Raw genomic sequence first — 15,267 nt, 5'->3', positions numbered from 1 at the left:
AATGAAACAAAACTTCCGTTAACACAATTAATTAATTAAGTCCCTAGCAACTATAAAACCTACAAAACAACAAAACTCAAGTGTAGCTGTTCTGTGTGTGGAAGTGTGATTCAACGTACACATCTGCCACGGTACCTCCTCAATAAGACCAGATATTTTAAATACCATTTACACTGAATTAATTAAATAAAACTGAAATACTATAATTGCACATAGAAACCACAATACAGTCTAATACAAGAACACGAGCCAGATGCTTTGTTGACTGAACCTGTTACCAAGAGGCATTAATGTTTAAGACATTGAAATAAAAAAAAGGAATTTTTTTTACCTTCATATATATTGACGAAAAGCACATTACAGCATCTCTAATCCAACAACATCTGATGTCTAGCCCATCAAAACAATATGACAACATCTGAATAAACACTTTCCATGCGAACGTCTCAACAACAACTCCGCCTACCACCGCTTCTGAACCACCACTGCCTGTGGCGGCGGATGAATGATACTCTCTGGCGCAATCTCTGGCGCTGTGTCCCAGTGTAGCCACCTTTCAGTACATGGCTTTCGTCTCTCACGCTTCAGATACCGGCAATCGTGTGGAGATTCTCATCCATGAAGGGTTAACCATAAAAGACATCCAATGCCTTCCGGATGCAAGGGGCATGGCTCTGATACTCTTCGGTGTCGCAGTTATTAGCCTCCAGGATGGGGAAGGAGAAGTGAACACTTTGCCTTCTTTGTGGAGGTGGCATTTATTCATAAAAGATGTATTAGTGTTGGGTGGTGGTTTTAACTCCATCGTCCACTCCAAATATCTGCTGCCACGTCAATTCGCCTCGTTGAGACTTCGCCACGATCGCCGACAGCCTCCAACATGTGAGCATGGAATAGCACGTTCATGGCGACCGTTCCGGTTTCGTGCATTTCTCTACACATTCTTCCAGTCGCCTTGATTGCTTTTATACATGGCGCTCACTTGTGGAAGAAACCCAACTGGCTGAGGTTTGGACTTCGCTTTTTTCGAGCATGAGCCGTATGTCTGGTCAGTCACACTCGACAGCCAGAGGGTGTGACATGGAAGGTGTATTTGGAAGCTGAATGTGATCATACTGGTGTATCCCGACTGTCGGCAGCATATCTAGGTGATTTGGGGTTCACGTCTCCACCGCCTTGGCCCTTACCAATTTACGTTGTCGTTGTGCCTGTCCTGTGCAGAAACAGGCCTCTGCCAGGCGATGGTGGCATATGGCAGAGGGCAGCTTGGAGGAGGCACTCCCCGAGCTTTTATTACCAAGTGTTGAGGGTCTGCTCAACGATGCTTTCTTCACCTGATAAACAGTGCACCATGCCAAGCACAGGTCACAGACTGCCAACTTGAAGGGATGGTGGTTTGAGCCCACACTTGTGACCATATGGCTATGGAAGTCAATGTATCAGCTTCTAGCACACAGGCGACGGCGCTAGCCTCTTTTCGAACCATCACTTATAACAAAGGTAGGCAACATGGCACCCGATGCGATACAGTACGCGCCCTTGATTTCCATCATGCTATGCTGTACTCTAACGACCACCATTCACTGGCTATGATTGAACAATTTTCTCAGATCACATTCAGCATGATACCAGAGGACGCAGCATTGGTATTGTGGTGCTAGTAGCCGAGGTCCTCGATGCTACCCCGGTGGGAGATATTAATAAGCCACCAGGCCCTGACGGCAGCCCCCTAGAATTTTATTGTGCTTTCCGACATCTCTTAGCGCAAAAATGGACTGTTAACTATGAAGATATGATATAGTGCGTAGTGAGGGTCCCAGGTGGCTTTCTAGAGAGCCTCATTGTCCCTATTCAAAACCCCATTGGCGTCCACACATCAGAGATTATCGCTTTTGGACCTGCTAAATAGCGACATGACTGTCTCTATACGCCTTTTTGCAGTGCGACTTAATTGGACGACCTGTCAAGAGATGCCCCATGATCAGATGTCCCTAGGTGATCTCATAGATCTCACTCGATCTCACCATTTGCACACAGCTGTCGCACCCTTAGACTTCAGCCAGGCGTTTGATTGTGTTGATTATTCTTTCCTTACATCTGTCCTCTGCCATATGGCATACCCAGAAACTATTGTCGAACTGGTCATATATCTTCTGTATGGCGTCACAGCCTGGGTGCTGTATAATGGGAGGCTCATAGAAACTATCCTGGACAGGCATTCAGTGCGAAAGAAGTGCCCCATGACACGACTGCTCTACTACACCTATGCTCTCGAACCATTGTTATGTGGAATGCAACAATGACATATAGACGTCAATTTTGCTGCATTATGATGACGATTTTGTCATCTGTATTCGAAGTGCTGACGACACCTGGGAAAAGTTGCAGGGGGGGGGGGGCACCTATAGTGAGGCGTCGGGCAGCTCTATCAATGTACTTAAATCGCGAGCTATGTATACTGACGAGCCAAAGAAACTGGTACACCTGCCTAATACCTTGTAGGGCCCCCGCGAGCAGGCAGAAGTGCATGGACTCGACTAATGTCTGAAGTAGTGCTAGAGAGACTGACACCATGAATACTGCAGGATTCTCCATAAATCCGTAAGAGTACGACGGGGTAGAAACCTCTTCTGGACAGCACGTTGCAAGGCAACCCAAATACGCTCAATAATCTTCATTTCTGGGCAGTTTCGCGACCAGCGGAGGTGTTTAAACTCAGAAGAGTGTTCCTGGAGCCACTCCGTAGCAATTCTGGACGTATGGGGAGTCGCATTGTCATACTGGAATTGCGAAAGTCCGTCGGAATGCACAATGGACATGAATGGGTGCAGGTGATCAGACAGGATACTATAAGAGTCGTATCTAGACGTATCAGGTGTCCCATATCACTCAAACGCCCCACACCATTACAAAGCCTCCACCAGCTTGAACATTCCCCTGCTAACATGCAGGGTCCATAGATTCATGAGCTTGTCTCCATACCGGTACGCGTCCATCGTCTCGATATAATTTGAAACGAGGCTCGTCTTAACGGGCAACATGTTCCCAGTCGTTAACAGTGTGTCAACTTGCCGCACAAATGCATCAACTTACAAGAAAGACGTATCGACTTACACACCAAAAATGTATCATTTGGCCACATAAATGTATCAACTTACCTCAGAAATGAAAAACGTATCAGCTGTCCCAAAAGTTATGTCGGTGTTGACGGGCCTAGGAGAGGCGAAAAGCTTTTTGCCGTGCAGTTATCGAGGGTACAGGAGTAGGACTTCAGCTCGGAAAGCCCATATCGATGATGTTTCGTTGAATGGTTCGCTCGCTGACACTTGTTGATGGCCCAGCACTGAAATTTGCCAGCAATTTGCGGAAGTGTTGCGCTTCTGCCACGTTGAACGATTCTCTACTATCGTCGTTGGCCCATTCTTGGAGGGTCTTTTTCCGGCCGCAGCAATGTTGGAGATTTGATGTTTTACCTGATTCCTGATATTCACGGTACACTTATGAAATGGTCGTACGGGAAAATCCCAACGTCGTTGCTACCTCGAAGACGCTGTGTTCCATAGCTCGTGCGCCGACTATAACACCACGTTCAGACTCACTTAAATCTTGATAACCTGCCTTTGTAGCAGCAGCAACCGATCTAAATACTGCACCACACACTTATCTTATATAGTAGTTGCCGACCGCAGCGCCGTATTCTGTCTATATTTGAATACGCATGCCTGTACCAGTTTATTTGCGTCTTCAGTGTATATTGGTACAAGTCTGCCGGAGGGGAGCGTTTACCCACTCAGTGTGATCGCTACGCTGGAATCGATTTCATGGCTGACCTGCAACCGCTTTCCGGCCTCCAACTGCAGACGGCTTCTGTTGTGGAACAGGTTTGGAATCATTGGACGTAGCCTCCGCTCCTTTGATCTCCTGCAATATACGTGCTGCATCAAAACCTACATGCCATCACGGATCTCTCAGGTGGCAAAAACTGTTCCAGTCCTGCACGCCCTGGCTAGCCCCATGTTAGAGGCGATGGGTTCTTTCGGGGATGATCTTATGAGTGCCTTACCCATCCCCAAGCTCGAGGGAGTGTAGGTCTTCACGATGTTCAGAACAGAGCACGGGCCCCTCTTGTCAGTTCACAGTCGTCGACGTGGAGGCGTTGCTCAACATGCCTTGACAACTTACCGCTCGATGCATATGCTCCGGCCTTGTTGGCTAATCTGGTGATATTGTCGGCGATCCCAGCGTCTGTCTATCACACTGGATTCTTTTCTTCTGCAGAAATGCTACCTCTCTGGCTCTTTGTCCCATGTTGTCGATGAAGGTGGTCTACACTGAGATGCAACTGGCCCGTGGCCCAAATGTGATACAAGTACCTGTACCACAGGTAGCACTGTATATAGCGCGCTTTGAGTGTACCTTTTCTTAACACTTCGGCGCTCTTTCACTTGCAGGGTGCCAGGCACGGACGAACATTCCTTTGTTCGTAGCCTGGCAGTGGACGCCTGGCGCTTGGTCCAGCGAATTCTGGCCTTCCTCACACATGCTACGGCTGATCGAATAACAACGCAAATGATGTTGTTCCCGGATGCTGCGTACTATCCACAGATGAAGACACACTCCCTGAACTGGTTCTGTGCAGTTCGATACTTCTTGCTACTGGCGAGCAGAGTATTCCCGATTTTTAAACGATGCGAACGAACGAGATTGCACCATTGTCCGCAATCTGAAATATAGATAATACTTTTCCAGCTTCCTTTCGAGTGTTTTCTACGACCACCGTGCAGTTTTAATGTTACTTCAATGAGCAGTTGATCTGATGCACTATTGTTGACATTTTTGACACTACGATCGCCAACATTATTCCGCTTCATTTCGAGGCGACGTGCATGGATTTCTCCACGCCTACAGACGGCTTTCGTGAACTTTACTCCATACAAGCGAGGGGAAAAAACCCTCTATTACATAGATTTTTCACCCTCTATCTCCTTTGCTTCCCTTCTTTCTTAATTTAGGTAAAACTGTTGGGATAGGCGTAGTCAGGGGTCAACGCCTGAAGTGGTGGTTTTGTTTCTAGAGTCAAAGCGACGGTTGTAAATGACCCCCTCCCTTTTTTATGGATTGCTTTATAGTCAGGAAAGTAGGGGGGGGGGAGAGGATGGAGAGAATAGTGGTTAAGGCGACCGATCGCATAAAGCAAGAAATCCAGTTTCGAGTCCCGACAGGGCACAAATTTTCATTGTCGCCATTCCCTTATACAACTGACAGTTGTTCGTGTTCGCATCTGCGAATACATTTCATATAGCCATAAAACAGACTGCTAACAAACTAAGCCCGCTTAATACAATGTTACCATACGAGAGAGTTCGTAGATAGTACATATTAACAGATTATCTGATGATATTAAAAACAGGTGTTAATAACAGTTACATATATCAGTATCTAAAATTTGCAAAATATTAGCTGGGCACTGTACGAAATACAAGAACCCTAGTGACAGTCGTACGTATTAGAGGCGACGTCGTTGCCATGGTGTCATGGTAACCAAAATAGCTGAAGTACGCTAAAAGGACGTCCAAAGGTCGCACTGAAACAATATACACTGATATGCCAAAACATTGTGACCACTGTCCACCGCGACGGTAGATGACGTCTGGTGGCGTTACTCGCACGTTATGCGATGGCAAAAGTATGTAAACGGAGCAGATATTGACGAGGGAGCAACCTAGGAGGATATGGACTGCAAATGGGGAAATCCACTGAGTCAAGCGACCTCGAGAAAGGGCAGGTTATCATTACTCAGAGCCTGCGAACCACAACGGAAAATCTGGTCGAACGTTCAGATGCTACTGTCGTGGGCACTTACGGAAGATGGTAGACGAACAGTGGAACTGCCACTAGGCGGTAAATGGTTGGACGTGGAGGTTGCCTGATCCGTAAAGTAGGACAGATGGTGATCTGTGGGATCTCTGCCGAGAGAGCACAGTACTGGTGCTCGCGCAAGTGTTCCGGAGCGCACCGTTCATCGTACATTATTGAACATGGAGCTCTGCAGCAGGCCGTCCCTAGATGTTCATGCGTTGAGCCAAGGACATCGTCACTTAAGAATGCAGTGGGCACGGGAACATCGTCGATCAATGGAAGGGTGTCGGCTCTTCTGGTGAATCACACTTTTGCTACACTAACTGATGGTCGTCTCCACAGTCATCGAGGTGAGCGGCGACTCGAAACACGCAGCGCACCACGGACGCAGGCTGACGGGAGCAATATTATACCACGGGAGACGTTCTCTTGCGCTTTCGTAGGACCTGTGGTAGTAACTGAAGACACACTGACACCTGCGAACCACCTGCATCCCTACATGCTTGGTGTTTTCCTCGACGGTGATTATCTTTCAGCAGTACGATTGTCCGTGTCTGCCTCAACCGTGCTACAGTGATTTAAGGAGCATAAGTGAATTCACTTCGATATCTCGGTGAGCAAATTCATCTGATGTAAATCCTATGGAACTTATCTGGATCGTTACTGGGCACCACCATCGGGTACGCAAATCAGCGGTCCGTTATTTACAGCCGCACAGAGTGGCCACGCGGTTTGAGGCGCTGTGTCACGGATTGCACGGCCCCTCCCGCCGGAGGTTCGAGTCCTCCCTCGTGCATGGCTGTGTGTGTTGTTCTTAGCACAAGTTAATTGAAGTAGTGTGTAAGTCTAGGGACCGTACCGATGAACTCAGCAGTTTGGTCCCTTAAGAATTCACACACATTCGAACATTCGTTATTTACCCGAATTACGTGACCCGTGCTTAGACATTGTAACGTCCACGAGGTAAATTTTAGCTACAGTGCGACGAGAGGAAATTATGCCTCTAACAGTTATAAACATTATCTATTCGACGTATGAAAAAACAGTGAAAACTTATAAATATTAATTATTTATATAATATTCTATGATGTGGTTGGATATATCGATGTGTATCATACAAAGACAATGATAATTGTAAATTCCTTTTATGATCTGCGTTTGTCTTCCTTTGTTTTTACCTTTTTGTTGGTTGGCTTTTGTAGGTTGCGGACGCATATCGAACTTTGGTCTGTTAAGAAACTGTAATTATTTGTTAATTATTACTTGAAAAAATAGTTCATTATTATTATAAATATGAGTCAATAATTATTTGTAACTTTAATTCCTCTCTCAGTAAGCATTATCTGTGTTAATTATTTCTTTCCGCTGCAACGAGCGCAGCTATTGATGATAGCGATTTGTATCGCGTTTTTGTCTGTGTTTTCCTTAGAAACAAATCAAATATTTGCTTGATGAAGTTTAAATAGTGCACAATACGAAAGTAGATTTTATAGCGTTTAATAAGCATTTTAAATATTTACTTATTTGCTGTAACAATAGAAAGTCTCTATCAATTGTCTACCGCCATCGTAACAATTATCTCAGCGGCAAATCCAAATTTAAATTACGCAACTCTGCAGAATAAATGCCGAATGTAATACAAATGTGTAAAAATAAATGTGCTCCGGTGGTCCCGAACTCATTTTAATGAAAATGATTCGAATCAAATTGGTTCTTTAAAAACAGTGCTCATAGCGCGATCCTTATAAGAAACTTTTGTAGCTGATGTATGGAGCCGAAATTAATTACGCACGAGTTGCGAAGAATATTGTTTCAGGTAACATACGTCAGTGTTGTGCGCGGCTGATATTCGGTAGTTTTAATGATCATTTTGGGTGGTTAAACAAAAGAAAAATAAACCGAATGACCATACTGATGCAGAGATGACATCAGAGTCTCAGGTAGAACAATCTACCCATATTTCTGTCGAATTATTAGAAAATTTAATTATGAACGATAATTTAGAAACTTATGTGCCGAGTGATAGTAAAACCGAGGAGTTGCCAAAACAAACTGACACTCCTGCATTCAACCAGTTAGGAATTAATGACAATATTTTTTCTGGGCAAGAGGCAGAAGTTAGCAATGCTCAAGCTATGTCCATACAGGATATGCTAACAGCATTATTTCAAAAGTTTACTATTAAAGAGCAGGAGCGTGAAAAACAACGCGAGCTTAAAGAGCAGGAGCGTAAAAGACAACGTCAGCAGGAAAAGGAAAAACATAGACAGGAAAAGCTTGTAGAAAAACAGCAACAGGAGCTCAGGGACCAAGAAAAGGAAAAGAAATTTATGCAAAATACAAACAATATTTTCCTGGAAAGAGATAAAGAAATTGTGCGTAGGATAAATCAAGTGTTGGTCGATCGTGATAATGCTATTACTACCCATTTTAAGCAGGAGATCGGTGCAGTAAAAACCACTATTGAACCGTTAACAAACATTCCAGTTCAGGTCAATAGTCTTCAAACTGAAGTAGATAGACTAGAGAATCAATTCAAAGCCTTGGCTACCGCTGTGGAAACAATGTAGGAGGACATTCCCTCGGAAATCCGAAAGCAAGTCCGAACAGAAGTAGCCAGGGTGCTGAGCTCTGAAAATCAAAACTTTCAAAATCTGACAGTATGCAGTAATGACAACACTGGTACTGACAGGCAGATAATCTGACGGCGAATTTTAATGCACCAGAAGGAAGACCAAATTTTGGTAATCAACCGATATTACCAAAGCAATATGTGACACCAAGGAACAGCAATAGTGGAATAGAATGTACTTGTAATAAAGTAACCACACTACCTGTGAATGATAGCAATTCCATGCACTTAACTACTTTGATGCATGAAGAAAGCCTAATTAAGCATAGATAGTTTCAAATATTTAACGAAGAAAGCAAGAAAAACATACATGCAGTAGTTTTCATTCGAAACTTCAAAAGTGTTCTTCCAAAATCATGGTCGGAAGAACAAAAAATACAGTTTGAGATTTCACATATTTCTGGTGATGCGTCGCTCTGGGCATTAAATGCAGCAGAAAGTTGCAAGACTTTCCACGACTTTGGGGAGGCGTTCCTTGATCAATCCTGGTCAGCGTCTACTCAAGAGCTGGTTCTTTAAGAAAGTACTTTGAAAAATATATTAACATGACCCGGTACTGGGATGAGCCACTAACCACCAGAGACTTATTGCGAGTGTTAAAAGCTAGATTACCCATACATATTAGAGAAAAATTATTTAATGTTACAGACACCGATCTGAAAGAATTTCTGTCTGTAATTGATTCTCTCGATGTAGTGCAAGAAGACGCCAGAAATAATTCTGACGTGATCAGCAATAATACTACTCCTAATATAAAAAATTCATGGAATGGAAATAATGGAAATAGGGGCGAAGGTAGTCCAAAGAAAAAGAAAAATAAAGCTTATAGTAACGGAAAATACAATAATAATAATAGTAGTAGGAACCCATACAACCAAAATTTTGGTTATCCTAATAATAACAGTAATTATCAAAAGGCCGAAGAACACCAACAGGCGCAATGTCACGGATTTCGCGGCCCCTCCCGCCGGAGGTTCGAGGCCTCCCTCGTGCGTGAGTGTGTGTGTAGTTCTTAGCATAAGTTAACTGAAGAAGTGTATAAGTCTAGGGACCGGACCGATGAACTCAGCAGTTTGGTCCCTTAAGAATTCACACACATTTGAACATTCGTTATTTACCCGAATTACGTGACCCGTGCTTACACATCTGACGCTGCTTACCTCCATAAACCTGCCAACAAACTGTCGGGTCCGAGATAAACAGAACCAGCGATGTATTTCGTTCCAAAGACTGACAAGCAAGCTACTAAGCAGGTGGTCATAATGTTTGGCTCATCAGTGCATATCGACAGGTAAAACGATCCATAAGTGGACCACATGTAAACAGAACTGCAGTCTTAATGACTGCATAACACCTGCTGATGATAAAACAACAGTGATTAAAATAATCGTCATTATAGTTATACACGTCAAACCAACGACAAAGAGACGAAGTATTATAACGACAAGTTTAAGTGCCAGTAGGCCGTTTATATTAATGTAGAACACCATAGAGTAAACACTAGAGCTTCATGTGATGGAAAGCTCGTTTACAAAGCACCATGTAGCTAAAATTGGCAGTACAATTTAGGTTTCATAAAATAAAATCAAGAAGTGAGACAAAGAAATAATTTTTAGATTATAAGGAAAAGACTATTCTCAAAGGCATCGAAACATATTTCATCCCGAAATTCTATGTGTTAGTTAATAAGAAGTGATGGGTCGCTTCTGTGGTGTATAAAAACCTCGAATTCTTATGAGACGTCTAGCGGAAAGCTTTTCTGGACAATAAGAAGAATTTGCTGACCATGTTCTGTATCTTATTCCGACTGTTTATCATTGGTCAGATATTATCCGAACACTGATTTATTACATGATAAACCCACCATATACTCTTTAAATCTTGTTTTAAAATTCCTACCTGTGTGCCCATAATAATTATTATCAGATAATCTGTCAATATCTACTAACAATAAGGCATCATATGGTAACGCCGTATAAGGGCCTACACTAGTTTCGTTTCCTTGCAACACACGTTATGAGACATCCACTCTAAGTTCTTTGTACATATCAACTATTTATAGTTACCATGGTTACAGTCGGTGTCCCGGTAGGTATTTCTCCAATTTCGTAGCTACCGTTTTGGTCACCATGGCACCATGGCAACCGAGTCTCCTACAGTGGTTACTAGTATCACTAGATGGTAATGTGTAGAAGGTATATATCGATCACTGATATTTTTTTTAGTATCTTGTTTGTTACTGTATTATGCGCAATGTAAAGTCACTACATATTCTGCTAATATCCACTATTTACCCACTGTACGCCGTCGTGTGGTTACGATGTTTTCCAGTTTTCCAGCAACCTGTCTCATGCGGCGTCCACGCAAACGTATTTGAAGATGCTTCTTCTACCGTCACCATGACTACAGTCGACGTTTCTGTGTGTATTTCTCGAATTTCTCAGCTGCCATCTTGTTCTATGCGTTGCCTTTAAGAACGGCGTCACTTCGAGTACGCACTAGAGAACGTTACTTAGCAGTTATACGGAGATATATATATATTTTAGTATTTTCGTTATCTAATGCAATTACTAGTTTTATGTCGCGTGATGCCAGCACTTACGTAGAATATAAAACAGTATTTCTTTTGCTTCTCGACTGGAAACTATTACGAACGACATCCTTTTAACTCGTACCAGCGTCACTAAGTGGCATTTCATCTTATTTCAAGTTGTAAGGTCACTTATTTTAACATAAGTGACACTATTTCGCAGATGTTTGTAACTAGTTACATCTTTATATTCGTATTAAACTTACGATAACTTATTTCATATAGCGTCAATATCTCACATTTTGTGAAACATTTACCATTGGGTGGGGCTGACTTAATCCTTTTTTGAAGCGAAAATTGTGCACTGTTTGACTTGTGGGTCTGTAGCCGTTAATCAGTAGTTTTACGATCGTGTTGACGCCTGAGCACCCGAGGAGGCGCCAGCAGCGGCCAGATGGGTAAACGCTACGTCGCCTCATCAGTGTACGCTACTGGCCATTAAAATTGCAACACCAAGAAGAAATGCAGATCATAATCGGGTATTCATTGGACAAATATATTATACTAGAACTGACATATGATTACATTTTCACGCAATTTGGGTGCATAGATCCTGAGAAATCAGTACCCAGAACAGCCACCTCTGGCCGTAATAATGGCCTTGATTGTTGTTGTTGTGGTCTTCAGTCCTGAGACTGGTTTGATGCAGCTCTCCATGCTACTCTATCCTGTGCAAGCTTCTTCATCTCCCAGTATCTACTGCAACCTACATCATTCTGAATCTGCTTAGTGTATTCATCTCTTGGTCTCCCTCTACGATTTTTACCCTCCACACTGCCCTCCAATGCTAAATTTGTGATCCCTTGATGCCTCAAAACATGTCCTACCAACCGATCCCTTCTTCTAGTCAAGTTGTGCCACAAACTTCTCTTCTCCCCAATCCTATTCAATACCTCCTCATTAGTTACGTGATCTACCCACCTTATCTTCAGCATTCTTCTGTAGCACCACATTTCGAAAGCTTCTATTCTCTTCTTGTCCAAACTAGTTATCGTCCATGTCTCACTTCCATACATGGCTACACTCCATACAAATACTTTCAGAAACGACTTCCTGACACTTAAATCTATACTCGATGTTAACAAATTCCTCTTCTTGAGAAACGCTTTCCTTGCCATTGCCAGTCTACATTTTATATCCTCTCTACTTCGACCATCATCGGTTATTTTACTCCCTAAATAGCAAAACTCCTTTACTACTTTAAGTGTCTCATTTCCTAATCTAATTCCCTCAGCATCACCCGAATTAATTTGACTACATTCCATTATCCTCGTTTTGCTTTTGTTGATGTTCATCTTATATCCTCCTTTCAAGACACTGTCCATTCCGTTCAACTGCTCTTCCAAGTCCTTTGCTGTCTCTGGCAGAATTACAATATCATCGGCGAACCTCAAAGTTTTTACTTCTTCTCCATGAATTTTAATACCAACTCCGAATTTTTCTTTTGTTTCCTTTACTGCTTGCTCAATATACAGATTGAATAACATCGGGGAGAGGCTACAACCCTGTCTTACTCCTTTCCCAACCACTGCTTCCCTTTCATGCCCCTCGACTCTTATAACTGTCATCTGGTTTCTGTACCAACTGTAAATAGCCTTTCGCTCCCTGTATTTTACCCCTGCCACCTTCAGAATTTGAAAGAGAGTATTCCAGTTAACATTGTCAAAAGCTTTCTCTAAGTCTACAAATGCTAGAAACGTAGGTTTGCCTTTTCTTAATCTTTCTTCTAAAATAATTCGTAAGGTCAGTATTGCTTTACGTGTTCCAACATTTCTACGGAATCCAAACTGATCTTCCCCGAGGTCGGCTTCTACCAGTTTTTCCATTCGTCTGTAAAGAATTCGCGTTAGTATTTTGCAGCTGTGACTTATTAAACTGATAGTTCGGTAATTTTCACATCTGTCAACACCTGCTTTCTTTGGGATTGGAATTATTATATTCTTCTTGAAGTCTGGGGGTATTTCGCCTGTCTCATACATCGTGCTCACCAGATGGTAGAGTTTTGTCATGACTGGCTCTCCCGAGGCCATCAGTAGTTCAAATGGAATGTTGTCTACTCCCGGGGCCTTGTTTCGACTCAGGTCTTTCAGTGCTCTGTCAAACTCTTCACGCAGTATCTTATCTCCCATTTCGTCTTCATCTACATCCTCTTCCATTTCCATAATATTGTCCTCAAGTACATCGCCCTTGTATAAACCCTCTATATACTCCTTCCACCTTTCTGCCTTCCCTTCTTTGCTTAGAACTGGGTTGCCATCTGAGCTCTTGATATTCATACAAGTGGTTCTCTTCTCTCCAAAGGTCTCTTTAATTTTCCTGTAGGCAGTATCTATCTTACCCCTAGTGAGACAAGCCTCTACATCCTTACATTTCTCCTCTGGCCATCCCTGCTTAGCCATTTTGCACTTCCTGTCGATATCATTTTTGAGACGTTTGTATTCCTTTTTGCCTGCTTCATTTACTGCATTTTTATATTTTCTCCTTTCATCAATTAAATTCAATATTTCTTCTGTTACCCATGGATTTCTATTAGCCCTCGTCTTTTTACCTACTTGATCCTCTGCTGCCTTCACTACTTCATCCCTCAGAGCTACCCATTCTTCTTCTACTGTATTTCTTTCCCCCATTCCTGTCAATTGTTCCCTTATGCTCTCCCTGAAACTCTCTACAACCTCTGGTTCTTTCAGTTTATCCAGGTCCCATCTCCTTAAATTTCCACCTTTTTGCAGTTTCTTCAGTTTCAATCTGCAGTTCATAACCAATAGATTGTGGTCAGAATCCACATCTGCCCCAGGAAATGTCTTACAATTTAAAACCTGGTTCCTAAATCTCTGTCTTACCATTATATAATCTATCTGATACCTTTTAGTATCTCCAGGATTCTTCCAGGTATACAACCTTCTTTTATGATTCTTGAACCAAGTGTTGGCTATGATTAAGTTATGCTCTGTGCAAAATTCTACAAGGCGGCTTCCTCTTTCATTCCTTCCCTCCAATCCATATTCACCTACTATGTTTCCTTCTCTCCCTTTTCCTACTGACGAATTCCAGTCACCCATGACTATTAAATTTTCGTCTCCTTTCACTACCTGAATAATTTCTTTTATCTCGTCATACATTTCATCTATTTCTTCATCATCTGCAGAGGTAGTTGGCATATACACTTGTACTACTGTAGTAGGCATGGGCTTTGTGTCTATCTTGGCCACAATAATGCGTTCACTATGCTGTTTGTAGTAGCTAACCCGCACTCCTATTTTTTTATTCATTATTAAACCTACTCCTGCATTACCCCTATTTGATTTTGTATTTATAACCCTGTAATCACCTGACCAAAAGTCTTGTTCCTCCTGCCACCGAACTTCACTAATTCCCACTATATCTAACTTTAACCTATCCATTTCCCTTTTTAAATTTTCTAACCTACCTGCCCGATTAAGGGATCTGACATTCCACGCTCCGATCCGTAGAACGCCAGTTTTCTTTCTCCTGATAACGACGTCCTCCTGAGTAGTCTCCGCCCGGAGATCCGAATGGGGGACTATTTTACCTCCGGAATATTTTACCCAAGAGGACGCCATCATCATTTAATCATACAGTAGAGCTGCATGTCCTCGGGAAAAATTACGGCTGTAGTTTCCCCTTGCTTTCAGCCGTTCGCAGTACCAGCACAGCAAGGCCGTTTTGGTTAATGTTACAAGGCCAGATCAGTCAATCATCCAGACTGTTGCCCCTGCAACTACTGAAAAGGCTGCTGCCCCTCTTCAGGAACCACATGTTTGTCTGGCCTCTCAACAGATACCCCTCCGTTGTGGTTGCACCTACGGTACGGCCATCTGTATCGCTGAGGCACGCAAGCCTCCCCACCAGCGGCAAGGTCCATGGTTCATGGGGGGAGGAATGGCCTTGATACGCCTAGGCATTGAGTCAGACAGAGCTTGGATGGCGTGTACAGACACAGCTGCTCATGCAGCTTCAACACGATACCACTGTTCATCACGAGTAGTGACTGGCGTATTGTGACGAGCCAGTTGCTCGGCCACCATTGACCAGACGATTTCAATTGGTGAGAGATCTGGAGAATGTGCTGGCCAGGGCAGCAGTCGAAGATTTTTTGAATCCAGAAAGGCTCGTACAGGACCTTCAACATGCGGTCGTAAATTATCCTGCTGAAATGTAGGGTTTT

The sequence above is a fragment of the Schistocerca cancellata genome, chromosome 3, assembly GCF_023864275.1.
Source record: "Schistocerca cancellata isolate TAMUIC-IGC-003103 chromosome 3, iqSchCanc2.1, whole genome shotgun sequence".
Lineage (NCBI taxonomy): Eukaryota > Metazoa > Arthropoda > Insecta > Orthoptera > Acrididae > Schistocerca > Schistocerca cancellata.
This window is presented reverse-complemented; position numbering follows the sequence as displayed.